The sequence below is a fragment of the Macrobrachium rosenbergii genome, chromosome 48 (genome assembly GCF_040412425.1).
Source record: "Macrobrachium rosenbergii isolate ZJJX-2024 chromosome 48, ASM4041242v1, whole genome shotgun sequence".
NCBI classification, from domain to species: Eukaryota; Metazoa; Arthropoda; class Malacostraca; order Decapoda; family Palaemonidae; genus Macrobrachium; species Macrobrachium rosenbergii.
Window position 1 is genome coordinate 28305154 of NC_089788.1, and position 18095 is coordinate 28323248.

General features: G+C 41.2%; 1 protein-coding gene across 1 annotated transcript in view; it reads left to right on the forward strand.

The window, feature by feature from the left end:
• Positions 1-204: 204 nt before the first annotated feature.
• LOC136831325 (uncharacterized) overlaps positions 205-18095 on the forward strand; it is a 471746-nt gene continuing 453855 nt past the window's right edge. Inside the window, exon 1 of the mRNA XM_067091564.1 lies at positions 205-595. The gene's annotated coding sequence lies outside the window, so the exon portion shown is untranslated. The remainder of the gene's footprint in view (positions 596-18095) is intronic.

The following is an 18095-nucleotide window of genomic DNA, read 5'->3' on the forward strand; positions in this document are numbered from 1 at the left end:
CTCAATAATATAATAATAATAATAATAATAATAATAATAATGATTATTATTATACTGCTCCAATTGGCCTAGGTTCCATTACTATATCATAATAGACAATGGAATTATAACATTTTTTGAGGAACAAAAGAGTGTGATAAAGAACCATCAACCTTTTCTAAGTTACAGAACTTCCAGTGTAGTAGTTGTTTACCTTTGCTATATAAGCAGTTGTGGAACGGTGTATACGGGTGTGTGTTCTATGTCGGAGAGTGTAATAGTTGGCGATTAATAATGGTTAAAGTTTGCTGTGGTGAAAATTAAAGTTACTTTTTACGATTAAATCAAGATAACAGTTGTAGGGCAGGCCACCCACAAGTCTTAAAATATGCAAGAAGACGCTGTGAGGAGGATTTTTTGGCCTATGCATTAAATGTCCAGGTGCCAAAAGCAATTGGCCATTAAAAAAATCGTGGAAACAAAGTAGAATTTTTATTAATAAGCTGTATAATTTGACTGTTGGAAGGCCAAGACATGCGGTTTAATTATCGGCAGTGTGACCCCACATAGGCTACACTACGTTGACCAACACTACTGTATGGGGAGCATCTTAAAGGTATGTAGCATAGGCCTAGGCTTCTAGGCTTACAGTATATAGGAGAACTATAGTGTAACTCCGCATGCCATTTTACCTTGGAAATTGCGTTTTTCTATAGTATTTTGGTTGCCCATCAAGAATTTACCAATTTTTTTTTTTTGGCGATCGAGTGTAATTCATTTCAGAACTGATGTTATTGTGCTGGTCACCCTGGAATGCTATCGCTCATGCTCAGTGTCACAGGGCAGCTTTTGGTAAGAAATGTTTTCTCTTCACCTGGGTCTGTCCCCTACTACCCTAAGTAACACGGTCTGCTAAATAGTTCCTTTTATGAATAGGTTTCCTTAGCCAGTCCCTTCTTGAACATAAGACTCCCCATATGCCTTGCATGCACAGAACCATTCCAGGTGGCCATCATAACAGTAACATGCCCGTTCTCTCTCCCTGTTTTATCCCATCCGAAACCCCAATAAAATGAGGTTAATAATAATTGACCGCCAATAAACAGATCAGTAACAGTAAAAGAATAGGAAAACTGAATTTCCAGAGTAATAAGCTGTGCAAAGTTGTTCAATAGTTTTACCCCAATGGGTGGTATGGGAGGTGTTGCCTTATAGGCTAGTATGGTTTTTACCTTAATTTCTTGCAACCAATATAAACCTTAGTTTCTTGCAACCAATATAAACCTCTTAGGCCCATGTACCGTATCCTATTTAGCAGAATTCCTCAGTGCAAGTTGGGAACGGTTGTTGGTTTTGCAATAGCAATAATGCAAAATAGCTGGGCACGTTATTGCATTGTGAACTTGAAGATAGACGAATGCATTTCACTTCAACCACTTCTTCTTTATCTTCAGCTTTTCCCATCTTTATATGGGGTCGCTGTTTGTTATTAGTCTTCTCCATCTTCTGATCATGCACCATTACCCACACTCACGTTCTTCTCCTGCATGTCCCTGTTAACTGTGTCTCTCCATCTCATTCTTGGTCTACCTCTCCTCCTTGTTCCAGGCACTTCCATATTCATGGTTCTTTTACATACAGAATCCTCCTTTCTTCTCATAACATGTCCAAACCATTGTAATCGTCTCTGTTGCAGCTTCTTTGATATTTCTGTAACTTTCACCGTCCCTCTTATGAAGTCATTCCTTATCCTGTCTCTTCTAGTCACCCCAAGACATCCAACGCAGCATTCTCATTTCTGCCACTTCCATCTTTCTCTCTTGTGCTTTCTTCATAGGCCATGTTTCACAACTATACATCAATGCAGGTCTGACAATGCTCTTGTACATTTTTCCCTTCATCTTTACATTAAATCTTTTGTCACATAACACACCTGATGTTTCTCCAATTGCACCAAGCTGATTGTATTCTGTGATTCACTTCCTCCTCCATCCCTCCACAATCAGTGACACACGACCCAAGGTACTTAAAGGATGTAGCTCTTTTTACTTCTGCCTGCTCTAAGTTGATGCTTCCTCTTGGTCTCCTCCTTCATCCACATATTTCCGTTTTTGCTCTGCTTATCTTTAGGCCTCTGTCCTCCAATGCACTTCTCAACAACTCCAATTTCCTGTCTGCTTCTTCCTTACTGGTGGTCACTAGCACTATGTCATCTGCAAAGATTACACTCCAAGGTACCTGATCTTTCACTCCAGACACTATCACATCCATTACCATATCAAAAATATAGGGACTCATGGCAGAACCTTGGTGGAGTCCCACTTTCACCTCAAACTTGTCTGTTGTCCCCACTGAGCTTCTTACCTGTGTTGTTGCTTCTCTATACATATCATTTACAATCCTCACATATTTTTCTGAGACACCTTTTTCCCTCATGCACCTCCACACTTCTTGCATTTCACTTCAACCACTTGACCCCCGTAATTCCAAGTCTCAAACCTTCACTTGTGTAACAACAAAATGTTGTTGTATAGTGTTGATTACCACTAAAATCTTTTGAGTAATAGCTGCAAATTTTACATATATATATATGCTCAATTTGTGTTCAGTACATTGTTAACTGAGCACTGGGAAGGAAGTGTTGTACAGCGGTTCAGATAATGCCTGTTTGGTGGACGCCATATTAAAATTGCCTTTCAATACTTATATTAAGAAGACTTCATGTGCCTATCTTAGTTATTATGGCAGTATCTTATAGCTCATTTTGTTAATGAAACTTCATTCTGTTGAAAGGTATTCTTCAAAATGTAATTTTTTTGTTGTTTCACCTATTAAATGTCCAGTGAAAAGTTGCAAATTGAGCGAATCGATGTGTGTCATTGGGATATTATTACCTATACTTTTCCTGTTTTGATATATGTGCCATTAGTGTTGTTGACATTCATTTCATTAACAGACAAGTAGGCCTAGTTATAGAGAAATATATCATACAGTTCCTGGGACCACAGTGGGAAAGTAGGGGTTTTGGTTGGGGAAAAACATGAAAGGAGTAAAATAGGGAATTTCTCAATTTAACCAAACCTGTGACTGCCTCCTTCCTGACCAGGTCCGTAGGGGGATAGTGCCATCAGTGCACCTCAGAGGTACGCTGTAGGCATTACTTTTAGGTTCTTTGCAGCGTCCCTTTAGCAGTCCTTTCATTCCTTTTACTGTACCTCCGTTCATATTCTCTTTCTTCCATCCTACTTTCCACCCTTCTAACAATTGTTTCATAGTGTAACTGCAATGTTTTCTTCCTGTTACGCCTTTCAAAGCTTTTTCCTGTCAATTTCTGTTTCAGCACAGAATGACTTTGTAAGTCTCAGCCAGTGGCCTTTGCCCCTAAATTCTATATTCTGCTGTACCATTTATGACCAGGGCCAAAGTTTCCCAACTACCTGACCTAACCTAGGTCCTTACATAGACCTCCTACATAACCTGTCTTAGGGGTCCGCATCTTTTCCTGGCTGGGAGGGAGAACCCCTCCCACTTAACCTAACTTAGAATGCCAGGCCATTAACTAAACTTAGACCTCCTACTACCTACCTTAACCTGGGCGGTCACATCCTTACTTAGGTAGGGGGGCCTTCACACTGTGAATCCCACCAAACCTAACCTAGGATGCTGGGTCCTCACCTAGCATTAGACCCACTACCTAACTTAATCTAGGGCACTGTAAAAATCATTTTAATAAGGTTGCTACATAACCAACCACACCTAACCTAACCAAGGGTGCTAGGTCTTTACCTTAGTGCATGATATTAGTTTGAAAACACTTCATACACTTACCTTAATCTCTGAATCAGAACTATCAGTAGGATTGACTGAATCAGAACTATCAGTAGAATTGACATCTTGTGCCTGGTCAGGATCTTCCGTAGATGTTGAAGGCAGCAGGGTGTCAGGGTATAGAAGGTTTACCAGTGGTCCATGAATAAAATTAACTAACATGGTGGAAGGTGAGACACTTCCAAGGAGGTACCTTTGAAATCAGTAACCAAGTAATTACATTGCTGTCTTTTCCTTTTTTTTTTTTTTTTTTTTTTTTTTTTTTAAGTTTTCACTGTAGCACTAATACCATAAGTGCAGCTGTTCCCTGTATTTAAGAAAGAATTCCACTTGGGACACTACAAAGAATTAAATAAAACACATTCTTGAAGGAAAACAAGTAGCCTATGTGTGAGAGGGGGACAAAATTCAGCATGGATTTTGGCAATGCAGGCTAAATAATCCACAGAGTAAGAACACAGCTGAACCAAAGGTTCATGACTGCAAACTGAGCAAGATTTTTGAAGGAATACCTGATTTCCAAAATCAAATATAATTTCTGTAACTTATAACAAAACAACCAATAATATTTCAGCAGTTTATCACAGACCCACAGTTACAAGAGAAGACATTCCTGGATGCTAACTTGTGCTTACCTAAAATGCACATGGAAAACAAAACCCAATCAGAAACTCCACTCCTATGACAGTCTTAACATAAGGAAAGAAAGAAAAAATCCAAGTAGGTAACAAAATCTGTTGAAATAAATTTTAGTAACAGTATGTTCATGAAATAATATGTGCGTGATTTATGTATCCACCATATTAAGGAAACCGAAGCCATTACTCAAGGTTGAATTTTTTATAAAGTAAAATAATACCCTGCCATTTTACAATGCGTGATATCACATTGGGGTTGGGCCAAGGGGACAAAGTCCTCCTGTCCAGGTCAGTGCACGGGCCAAGGGGACAAATCCCTCCTGTCCAGGTCAGTGCACAGGCCAAGGGGACAAAGCCCTCCTGTCCAGGTCAGTGCACAGTGCCATATGTGAAGGTTAGGTTAGGATGTCTCTAGGTAAAAGAGTTGTGCACATTTATTTTGCTGTTTGTGGCCTGCATTAAACCAGATAAAATTCCTACTTCAAGAGGTATGTAGCCTAACCTGATCTTCCATTAACCTCACCTAACCTAGCTTAGGGCAACATACATACTTCGAGCTGGTTGGGGCTGTGCCCCTCCATGAACCCCTCAACATGAAATTGGATGTAGCAGATTGACAGTGGACAAGTATTGTGCAATATTTCCTATGTCTGTTGAAATATGTCTTTGATCTGCTTTGGAGCTAGCTGTGACTGGCAAAATAGTTTGCTCAACTGCTCTTTTACAATAATAACAAGGTGGACTGTTGTTGGTAGTAAGTGGGTTAAAAGGGGAATCCCTGACACTCCTGCTATAAACCAGGTAATTTCTTTGGCTGTGATCAAAAGTACTTTATGTTCTTGAAGTTATCATTTAAGTAATTTATTGATGAACCTGGACTGTAAAATGATTGTGATATGGATATTGCCAAAAGGTGTGTTTGTTGAGCAATGTAGATGTCTAAGATAGGTGCAGGTGTGTGGCTACTTTAAGCCCTCTTGTTACTGTTGATCCTCACCAGTTTTGTCTAGTTTGAAGCCCAAACACTCCCAGCAAGGAGTGTGCACTCTGCTGACTGGTCTCCTTCACAGTGGAAGAGTTTTGATAAGAGGTGTTTGAAGCCAAAAGTCGTTTGGCAGTTTTTTATTTTTCTCTTTTTTTTGGGGGGGTGGGGTCTTTTTGCTGGACTTCCCCCCCTTCCCCACCCCCTCTCTCTCTACTCATCTTGCTTGTTCTCTTGTGGCTCAGTCTGGCAGGGGTATTTGTGTGAAGGTAGTGACCTGGTACACTCTCTAACAGTCATGAAACGAGTTCATGGAAAGAATTTAGCCTTCTCCAGGGCATCCTTGGTTACCCTACCTTCACAGTTCTCCATGTCTACAGGGGCAAGGGCATTTATTGATGCTTTGCTAGCCATCGGAATACTCCTTTGCTGCAAAGCTCCCACTTAAGTAGAGGCACTCCATGGCTATACCGCCACGCCACTACAGGTTAAGATGAGGACCAACCAGGGGCAGCATCCTCTTGCAGTAGGTCTCTTAACTGATAAATAAATGACAACCATTGTTTTCAGTGCTAGCGACTTTTCTATTTCAAATTCATTACATGACTTAATGTTTTGGAGTAGAATATGTCTGTGTATCCCACTTCCTGTCAATGTGGGATTCAGGTATGTAATTACTGTACTTGGTAAGTTAATTGTATAAAAATAGTATTTTCATATAAGTAACTTACCAAGTAAATTATATAGCTATACTTTTCCACTCGCACGGCAGCTTAAATTTTAAAAATCGTGGTAGTGCTGCTATTGTTTTCGTGTAGGCGACAACCCCACCCACTATCGGGGAACAATAGGAGCAACTAAGCAGAAAACGTCACTTTTATATAAGTAACTTACCCAGTAATTACATAGCTATGTTTCTTTTAATCAGCAGCTTAAAATTTTGAAATTGCGGATCACACTAGTTTGTTTTGGTTACGGCGACATGCCCCGCAAACTTTCAGGTGTAAGAAGAGGTACAACATAGCAAAGAGCTTTAATTTGTTTCTGCCGGCTGTGGTTGAAGGACTGTGGTTGGCAGCAGCTTGAATTTTGAAATTTATACATTGCTGGTTGTTTGCTCTATCTTCGATTGGTGAAGTATTTATTTTCATAGCCTTTTGGCATAATTAAGATAGTGTAGTCGAGTTTTGACCATTGGTTTACGATTTTTTCCGTTCTTTGGACTTGTCTTAGAATTTTCAGGATGTCTGACACTAGTAGTTCTAGTATTAGGTATTGTAGCAAAGGCTGCAATACTAGACTAACTAAAGAATCTTATGACTCTCACACTGTTTGTGTTCATTGTAAGGGACAAACACGTTCAGTGGATTTACGTTGTGACGAGTGTAGCTACTGGGATTTAAAGAAGTGGAAGACTTTAGATTCACATCTTAAGAAACTAGCTAGAGATAGGAATAGGAAAGATATTGCTATGGAATCTAGTAAAGCTTTAGCTAGTCAGGATTCATCTGCTAAGTCGGATGCAATTGCATCTGTAATTTCTTCCAATCCTTCCATCTCCCCCACCTGTGCAACTTCTCTTTACCTGGCTCTCACGTTTCCAATCTCAACACCATCGTCGGTCTGGAGTCGAAAATCGACACTTGCTTCGAGTTAATTGTGCAATCAATCGCTAAATTAGCGTAATTGGTGAAAGTGTTAATGGATAAGAGTGAGTCAGAGCGCTCAGAGGCGGCCAGTGCAAGTGCAGTGGTAGTGGAGGAGGTGGCTGTTCAGCCTGCTGATTCTCCTAGGCCAGTGATCTTCAACTGTGGGCCATGGCCTGGTGGCCATGGCCTGGTTTTCAGGTGGGCCACGGACATTTAACTAGATTATAATAAAAATAAATTAACTATATAAAAATAAGAAAATAAAATAAAAACAAAAGAAATAAAATCTGAAACTTCAGTGTAAAGACAAAACTGTAATTCATTTTGTTGACTCATTGTCCCTTCATTGCTAAGATCCAGAACCGGTTAGGAAAATTAATGCCCGTAATTTTGCAATGTTCGAGAATTTTTGTGAAGTTGTTGAAGGTGAAAAGAATTAGATCCTTGTTTCCAAAATGAAATAATTAACCACCTTCAAAATTTGGGTCAAGAATTTTCCAGATACTTCCTGATCTTGAGTCCATAGAGCTGTCATTTATAGCAGATCCATTTAATATTGAGCCAGATTCTGTGCCAGACCCTGACCAAGATGAATACTTGGAAATGAAATTTGATTCTGGTATAAAGTGTTTGCAAAAAGAGCTCCTGTACAGGAATTCTGGGCTCAAGTAAGTGCACCATACCCTAGAATTGGTAAGCGTGCGCTAAAAACACTTCTACCTTTCTCCTCCACTCAGTATTTATGTGAATCAGGCTTTTCTCCCCTTACTTCAAATCTAAAAAAAGCAAGAAACCGCTTAGAGGTGGAGGATGACATGCGATGTGCCTTGTCCAAAATTCTCCCCCGATTTGATAAGCTTTAGATATGAAACAAGTAGCTGCCTTACCTGAGCCAGTGGTTACCATGAACAGCAGAGAAGTTGCGTTGTATGTTTATCTTTTGGCCATGTTTCAAGCCGTAAGGTCAGTATATGACTTTTATTTACAAAAATCAAAGTTCAGTCATTGATTTCTGGATTATTATTTTTAACTTTCTTGAAAATTTCTTAGATACATTTACCATATAATGCATTTATGAAAATTCTGTTTGAACATGTTAAGAAAATGTAATAAAGTTCCTTGACCTGGTATCGTATGTTTTATTATGAACATAATTTATATGCTAAATCTGAAGGGTAGTAGGCCACGAATATTTGGAAATGCCTAAAGTGGGCCATGGTCTTAAAAAGTTTGAAGACCACTGTCCTAGGCCAAGGCCCCTGACATACTTCCCAGCACCTGGGAGGAGTCAAAGTGGTAGCCTAAGGGAGGTTGTTGGGGTCTGCCCCTGAGCAGTCGCCCCTGGTTCAGTCCGTTGATGAATCCCAGACTGCAACCAAAAGCCGTTGGAAAGGCCTTCAAGTGAATGCTCACTGTATGTCCTCCAGCTCTGAAGAATTTAGTCCCAGGCGCGCATAGCGCTATGTGGACAAGTCACGCCCGCTGAAAAGGCGTACAGTGGATTTTGAGATTTCTTCTTCTGTTCCTTGTGAGAAGGGCAAGGATTCAGTGCGCCCCTCGTGCAGTCACTTGGATAGCCTAGCCCAGAGCAATTCTCTTCTGCTTCTTCTGACGACAGTCGTAAATTGGCATCAAAGCACCTTGTGGCGCATAGACTTTCTTCGCTGAATAAAGGAACTACAGTACTTCATCAGGAGTTGTGCACCCAGTACCTTCATCTCTACAATCAGCACCCGAGCGGCCAGCAAGTAGCGTCGAAGTGCCAAAGCTCCCATTTGCAGATGAGCACCCACTGGCGCCCATTCGCCATCAGGTTTCACCACTGGCCCATTGGCACCCGCTCCTCCACCGCTTCATGGTAGCGTCATCTTGGACATTTTTCCTCCTTCAGTTGACCCGATTCAAAGCAAACTGGTTGAGTTCCTCATTGGACGGGTTGGTATTGTTCTTGGCTAGCACTCTGCTGGGCCCGCGTTCGATTCCCCGACTGGCCAATGAAGAATTAGAGAAATTTATTTCTGGTGGTAGAAATTCATTTCTCCTTATAATGTGGTTCGGATTCCACAATAAGCTGTAGGTTCTGTTGCTAGGTAACCAATTGGTTCTTAGCTGTGTAAAATAAATCTAATCCTTCGGGCCAGCCCTAGGAGAGCTGTTAATCAGCTCAGTGGTCTGGTTAAACTGAGGTATACTTAACTTTTTTTAGAGCAAACTGGATAATATTCTCAGTTTACTTCAGAAGGCTCCTCCTACAGCTCAGACGACAGCGGACTTAACGCTTTCTCCTGTTTCTTGTGAGGAAGAGGTTGTTCCAGATCAAGATGCTCCTTCATCGGGCGCACTCTGCGTTGTTGAGGTTCCTGCTAGCAACTTTTCCAAGCTTCTTTTGCCAGCTTCTCTCTCTCCTGCTTCGACTTTCATTATGGAAGCTCCCGCAGTCGGTTCTTCGAGGTTACCGAATTTGGTTCTCTCCTCTTCAGCGAAGAAGGTACTGAAGGAAGTAGAAGGATGGTTTTCTGAGAAGAGGGAACAAGGCAAAGCAGTTTTTCGTTTCCCACCTTCCAAGTTGTCCAGATCGAGCTACAGGTTTTATGCGACTGGAGAAGCTCCTTCCGTGGGAGTCTCTGCCTCCTCTCAGGGAGACCTCTTCTGCCTTATTGACTCGGCTAGGAGATCAGCAGCCAAAATTATGTTTTCAGCTTCGGAACTAGCGCACCTTCTCAAGAATATTTTTTAAGGTTTTCGAAGTGATAAGCTTCCTAGACTGGGCACTGGGTGCACTAGCATGCAAGCTTAGAGATTGCTCCTTTTTACCTCAAGAAATCTCTTTGGATCTCCTAGGAGTACTCTCCTGTATTGACAGGGCCGTTCGCGATAGTATGCAGTAGTTAGCTAGTCTGTACGCCATGGGTGTGCTTAAGAAAAGAGAGCTTTGGTGTTCTTTTACTTCAAAAGACGTTACTCCGTCTCAGAGATCGGCCCTCCTCTTCTCCCCCTTGGACAAGACGCACCTTTTTCCCGAGGCTATAGTACTGGACATCGCCTCTGACCTGCAGAAAAAAAACATTCAAGACCTGCTCTCCCAATCTGCCAGACGCCCCAAGGATTCTTCAACTCTTCCTCCCAGACCTTCGTCTCTGCTGCAACCTACTCCCTTTCGGAGCTTCCGTTCTAGAACACATACTAGAACAAGAACATATACCTGTTTCCCACAGCGTTCCATCAAGAAGTCCTCCTCCAAGTCTTCCTCCAAGAAATGAATTCATAGTCCTCCGAACTCAGGTAGGAGCGTGGCTCCTCCACTTTTGGGAACGGTGGGACCAAAAGGGAGCAGAACCCTGGATAGTGTCTGTCCTGAAGGAGTGCTACACTATCCCCTTTCTGAACAAACCTCCTCTAATCCGCAAGCCTGTCGAATTGACAGCTTACTCTCCAGGCTCAGAGAGATTTACTGCTCTCTTGCCACAGGTCGAGTCTCTTGTTCAGAAAGAGGCTATAGAGTTAGTAGAGGTCATTCATTCTCTGGGATTCTACAGCCATCTCTTTGTAGTGGCCAAGTCATCGGGGGGCTGGAGACCCGTTTTGGATGTAAGTGCTCTAAATGTCCTTGTCAAAAAGACAACATTCAAGATGGAAACAAACCAGTTGGTCCTTGCATCCATTTGCCAGGGAGAATGGATGGCGTCCGTTGACATGGAGGACGCGTACTTTCACATTCCAGTGCATCTGACTTCGAGAAAGTACCTCAGGTTTGTGTTTCAGGGCAAGGTGTTCCAATTTCGGGCTCTGTGCTTCAGTCTCTCGATGGTGCAGCAAGTGTTCACCAGGGTATTGGCTCCCCTAGCGAAATGGCTTCATTTTATGGGGATAAAGATCTCCCTATATCTAGACGACTGGTTACTACGTTTCCACTTGAAAGCTCAATGTACAGAGGACATTCGCACAACTCTTCTCTTGGCCCAAGAATTGGGTCTTCTCATCAGTTGGGACAAGTCTCTCCTGATGCCTTCTCAGGAGATTTGTTATTTAGGAATGACGATCAACTCTCTGGATTTTCAGGTTTTTCCAGTCCCGAAGAGAATAGAATAGTGTCTCCAGACAGTGGAAGAATTTCTGGAACAAGACTTTGCTCAGCCAATCAATGGGTGAGTCTTCTAGGCACCCTCTTGTCCATGGAACAATTTGTCACTCTGGGAAGACTTCACATGAGACCTCTCAATTCTTCCTTGAGGAGTTTTCCTACCTGCCAGACTGGCGCTCTGAGGCGTGCTTCTAGACTCATTCTGTTTAAGCAACGGGCAAAACTGCCAACCGTGATGTGAAGACTTGCATGCTCCCCAATATTTCATACTACAAAATTTCTAAGAATGGCCCTGCCTATTACAATTATAACAACGCCCCTGAGATCCTGAACTCACGGAAGTCTTATCATCCTCTGTCTTGGCACATAACCTCATAATTGTGGAATCAGGATCACACTGTGCATGATGCTTCGAATAGCCCCAGAAGATTTCGGCATCCCATCCAAAAGGAGCTATCTACTGTAGGGCATTTCGAATGCTTATGAATTTGAGAGAACAGTAAATTATCATCCGACCTCATTTCTATCTCCTTGTCAAAACTATTTATGATAGCATCAGGAAAGTCATTCAGAATCCATGCATATTGCAATAGTTTCTCAAGATTCTCTATCGTAATAGAGTCTCCATTTACCCAACCAGAATTTCTCAACTTCTTTGAAAAATCACTTGCAGCATCAAAACATTGGCTCAAAATGTAACCAGTGAATCATGGCCTTTATGGACCTTGAAAAGAGACCTGAAGTCTCGAGCTGCATCACTGGCCCCAGCTGTTCCATATGATGCTCTCAAAAAATCCTTAAGATTGTCCCAGGTCCTACACTTCAAAAAGTGATGACTCCGGCAATGCTGTCCAGTATCCCCTTTATCTAAACTAAGGAAGCCTTTTGCTTCAGTGAAACCTCTACCCCATCCGTTATTTTCTTGGTGACTAAAAAATTCGACACCCCCTCTATAAAGATTTCGAGGGGAACTGGAAGAATGCCATCAAACAACCCCGGAAAAGGCTGAACTCCCGCGTTTACGGTTGTAAATTTGTGCAACATTGTCACCTTTTCCTTATCTCCGTTAGCCCCCATCATAGTATCCAAACAGATAATCCTCCAAGTTCCAAGTACCCGACCTGATCTCAACTTCATATAACTCCCCAAAGATAGAAAGAGAAAGAGAAAAAAAAACTTGTTACAAATTTAGCAAACCCCCAACACTGAAAATGAAACAGTAATGCCAATGTGAACTATTAAATCAAATCCTAAACGCCAAATGCGAACAATGAAGTAACCCTAAGTGCAGATGCGAACAATTAAGAAAAAAAATTCTGAACGCTGCTGCCATCGATAACCAGAAATTTTCCCAAATACTCGAAATACTTCAGTCCACCCACAAAAGAAAATGGGCTCGCAGAGAGAATGGGATAACAGCGTCAAACCAACCCTGGACTAAAACGAGCAAGTGCTCTCAATGACATCATAAGATCATCACCATTCCTTAATGAACGCCCACCCACCGTCTTCCCTGACGTAAACCGCAAAGCAACAGAACTCTACCTTAATTAGCCCCCATTACAAGTAACTAACAAGAAAAAACCACAGCAACACTCACGTAACCCCCTTCTCACTACAATGGCAACAAAATACGTAGTTAAATGAAGAAAAAAACACTTCCCGATCTTTAAAACACTCAGTCAACGCTTGCAACGCAAGTTCCTATGCAACTGACTTGATCAACAGTGCCCGCTCATCTGACTGCAGAAATTCCCTTAGTAAGCAGAAAGGCACATATACCAACCAAAGGCACACCCTAATACCTAAAAATCTCAATTTCCTCGTAAGATATGTCTCTTCGGAAGTGTACCTAATCACCACAATATACCCAGGTGTAGTTCCCTGCCAACCAAAAATACTGTTACCCTACAAAGAGTTAATCCCATTGCTTACCTTTGCTAAAAGTCAAGAAGTCCTATCTATTGGTAGCTTGATAGTGACTGCATCAAATTGGCTACTGGCATTGTACATTTGTGCATACACACACATTCTCCCTCTCTCTCAGGTCTACAGCGAAACAAGCATTACCCAAAATAACTTATTTGACAATAATCTAACATAACTGGATTGCAAAAAACAAGAGATGAAATAAAATGGAATACTAATGTGCACCAAATGATCAAATATATTAAGGACCACCATGTTCAGTCAATTATTCTCTCCAAATAATTTCTCCACAATAGGTCAACATAAGTCAAAGTCCAATATATTCCCCCAGTGAATACATCTTATGCCTCTTCCTCAGGGAAACATTTGATGTCAAACAAAACCCTTGTTAAACAAATGTATAAAAATAAAGATATGGGAATTCCTCCCATGTTACTTATAAAGCAACACAAGTGAGATATATGTTGAATGAAATGAACAGTCTACAGTGTGGGAAATCTAAAATGTTTCCTACCTCCAACCAGCAGTGTTCACAGTCTTAATCGACAGGTCTCAAATCACAGCCTTCACCGAAGGCTTCTATCAGACATCTTTGTTGATCTTCGAATGGCCATTTGTTTGATCACTAATACCGTCACACCGTAGGGCTCCGCCCCCAAAAAAACCATACATATGAACGAATTCTCCAGAACCCGGACATTTCCAGCGAACAAACTCATAAAATCTTGTCGCCAGGCAGGAATGTTCTCACATCTCAAGAATATCTGACGCATTTGACACACATAATTTTCCTAATCAGGGTGTGCACCAGACACCAGCCAAGCATTCTCTCAAGGCTCTTCACAATGCATTTAGCCATACTTACCAATCAAAAATCTACTGTGTACTGTAATCCATAAAACATCTGTGACCTATGACCGTGTCATGAAAATTTAACTTATGTTACAAGAGAAACCAAAGAAATAATTTAGAGGGAACTTGGTCACTTAAGTGAACTGGTGACATAGGGACATGAAAAGTTAAAATGGAGGACACTTAATGATTGGATGGGAAATGGGAACTAATTCCACACTTCATGACAGAGGGAAAGCCACAGCAACCTACATTTCAAGGGTAAGTGTTAACAATCTGTTTTCCTTGTACACACACACACACTCATACACACACAGACATATATATGAAATGCTGAAGGATATTGATATATTATATTGGTTTTTTGGGGGGTTAAGCAGTTTGCTTGGAGACATTCTGGGCAAAGGTAAATGGAAACAGTGCCTAGGTATTCAGCGAGTTAGTGCTGATGAAGGCCTAGCATCGGTATGGCTTCCCATGGAGACAAGGGGGCATTGTACCCTGGGCGATGTGCTGGTTATGTTGGCGGAAGTCGTCAAGATCTGGCGAGTGCATCGTTCGTGCGCTGTGATGGGCGTGCCATGTGAAGTATGAATATTCCATTTTGAAAACAAGGTAAACATTGAGGGCCTAGATGGCTTTGTGTCAGGGTCTGCCTGGTTGGAGGACTTTTGAGTACTGTTTAATTAACTTGGTTTAACTGTTACTGATTTATTTTTATATGCTATGTCTCTGATTTTTATTGATGATTTTACCATGTTTAATTACGTGCATTGCCTTTAGGGTTGGTAACGTGGGAAAACATCCCACATTTTTCTCTGTGCCTGTTTTTAAAAGTTGTGTTTCCCCTGTGTTCTTCATATGTAGCCTATTGTGAATAGAAGCCAATATAAATGGAGGGGAATGTGACTTATCATGACTTCAGTCATACTGACTTATTTTAACTTATATGTTGAGATTTACTCAGTGGAAGTTAATAGTACCATGATATCTTACTTGTTTATTTTGAGGGTACCATTCTGGGACATAGATATTCCAGTTTCATTTTTATTTCATTTCAAACCACTTGCCATGTTGGATTACTGATTAAATTAAATTTTTGGTAGTCATGTGTTTGCTGTTCTTCCTTAGTTCAGATAGTGACTTGGATGACGAGAGAGAGAGAGAGAGAAAATGTGCTGACCCAGTACTGGCTGTTGCTACCGGGGTATCTTAGGGGTATAAGATGATATGACATTGTTCTTAAAGCAGATGTATAAGGAGGCTCTGACCCTATCTGACTTTGTTAATAGGGCATTATATTTATTATATATATATATATATATATATATATATATATATATATATATATATATATATATATATATATATATATACATATATACAGTATATATATATATATATATATATATATATATATATATATATATATATATATATATATATATATATATATATATATATATATATATATATATATATTTTTTTTTTTTTTTACATGTTTCCTGGTGCAGGTAGATTTTAAGTCTCGAAATTCATTACTTTACTCTACAATGACCTTGTAAGATAACCAGGAGCATATAAAACAGAAAACAAAAGGAGTTATACAGTAGCTTAGGGCTCTTTCTCAAAGGGAAGATGCATGAAACATGTGGGTACAAAATTAGGTATATTTACATAACAGACAAGATCAAAGGAAAATGAATTAAATAAAAGTTAAATTGCTGCTGCAGTTGAAATTCCTCCAAGGGGGCAGGGAGGAAAAGCTTGTGAATGCCAGGAATGCGGACCAAGGGGAATTCTGCTATGATCGTCTTTCTGAAACGATATGGGACACAGGTTACGATCTAAGGCTGGAATTGGGAATACTTTCTACTCTTTATATGCGCTGAGGGCACCAAGGACAACCTCGAGGCTTGACTAGTGACTTGAGTAAGGGGAGCAGTGAACACGTGGTCCAGGATTGAACCAAGAAATTCAGGGGACAGCCAACAGCCAAGATACGGGCCCAGAAGTCTAATGAATGCACAAGGACAAAAGTAACGTGACTAAGCAACTCTTTCAGGGTACTTTACCATCCCACAGGGGTGTCTAGCGCAGATGTTGACACCGGGGCTTCGTTCCAGTCCTTCCCAGAGGCATCAGCAAGGGGTCCATGTGTGTGTGTAGACAAAGGCCTCCCACCAAAGACGTACTCGTGGGTCATAGATCGGTGGAGTGATGGAGGGGTGCCCTTGTGATGATAAAGGGCTGCAGTTGAAGTTCCACTTGCTCTGGGATTGCACTTCACTGCTTGCAGATGATACTGGCCACGTGGTTGGGTTACAAAGCAAGGGGCACTGACCCACATGGCGGCGAAGAAGGGGGCGGCGAGATGTCTTAACTTGTGACCTCCTACATTCGGGTCCGAGCTGTGTGTGAGAGCGATTGTAGGGTGTTTTGGCCTTTTATTACTTCTGCTCGGGTGGAGGGGGGGGCGATGGATTGACCCCTGGTCGCGCCTCCTGTACCAAAGAAAGTGCGCCAGCCAGTTACTGCCCTAGGCTAAGATTATCTCCTGAGCGTGCCTTAACACCCCTTGGAATGTCTGGCATAACCACCCCGATCCAGATTTCACTCCCCTACACAGGTTCAAATAGACAGAGTCCTATCTATCGGCTAAGCAAAAGCAGAAAGGAGGGTGTTTTATTAGCTTATTTTGGTGCTAATCTTTACAGCTCCCCCTGCAAGATGACATCTGCACCTTCAATCAGGTGCGAATGTCGATAACAGCAAAAATGAATGAAGAAAATGCTCGACTTTACTCTAGATTCTGCTTTGCTACAACTGTTAGCTTACTTTACATGCAAACTCTGCTGCAATACTGATAAATGACATACTGAAAGGTTACTCTAGGTGCAGAGTACAATTTAGATCATACAATAAGAAGTTTCCTTACTGGAAAAAACTATTTCCTGCTGAAATAGTTCATAAATGATTCTATAAATGCTTTACTAGCTTTACTTTACTGAGGGTAATAAGGCACTCGACAGATAAGCAAAGAACACTTGAAAGGCACAAAAGAACAAAATATAAAATGAAAGACAGGATGTAATATGAAACAAATGTAAAGCAACTGACTGCTTACTGCTATGCAGGAAATACATGCATACTGTTAGTTATGCTTTGAAGAGGTGGTATAAATGATAATACAGCGTTGGTTTTAAATGATATCCCCTTTACTAGAAATTGTAATGACAATACTCAATTCATCTTTTCAATCACAGACAATAATTGTCTACAAACTCAATGAGTAGCTAATAGCTCAAGAAATCGATAACTTAGGTGACAGGAGTTTGACAGATGGGTGAGTGAGTGAGGCAAAGAGATTATTCGCGGGTTTTAATTCGCTAAACTTAAACAATGCTAAATTTTTTACTTCCACGGCCCACAACTCGGGCACAGGCTATAAATAGATACTCGCTCAAAGTATGAGTGGGAAAATAAACAAATGAAAGGGGACTGGACAGGAATAGATTTGTCCACAAAAAAAATAAATAAATAAAATAAAAAGAAAACTAAAGAGAATGACACAAGTAAAGGGCGTGACTGCTTACTGAAGGGCGGGACACGTTGCTGGTATTACAAAGGTGACCTTAAACTCGCAAGGGCAGGAGTCTTGTGACTCAAGATTCGTTAACAAATAGAAAAAAAAAGACAAATAAAAGAGTAAATGATATACGCAGAAGAGCCAGTGATAATAGTGAGGTATTTGTTGTTTATGTATGGACCTAATGTCCGTCACCAATAGACGACGGCCAGGACTATCTCTCAGCCCAAGGGTTGGAAAAGGAAACCCAAAGGGTGTGACCCCTTCAGGAAGAGCTGACACGCGTGCCTTGTGCCCAGGTATGGGCGCAAGGGCGTGCCACGTCCCACTCTGTATCTCTTACTGCTTCATAGCAAAATGATTAATGCATTTTAATGGGGACGATATCCCATATTTTAACTGCCTCTTGTGGTGGTAATTAAAGAAAAATGGAAAGGAAAGATCGACAGAGAAGGATGAGGAATAGAAGTTCCACACGAAAGGAGGAAGATAGTGGAGGGCCTTGACATCTTCTGGATGAGAGGTGCCAAGACCTTCGAAAGACGAAGAGGCGACAGTGACTGTTCCT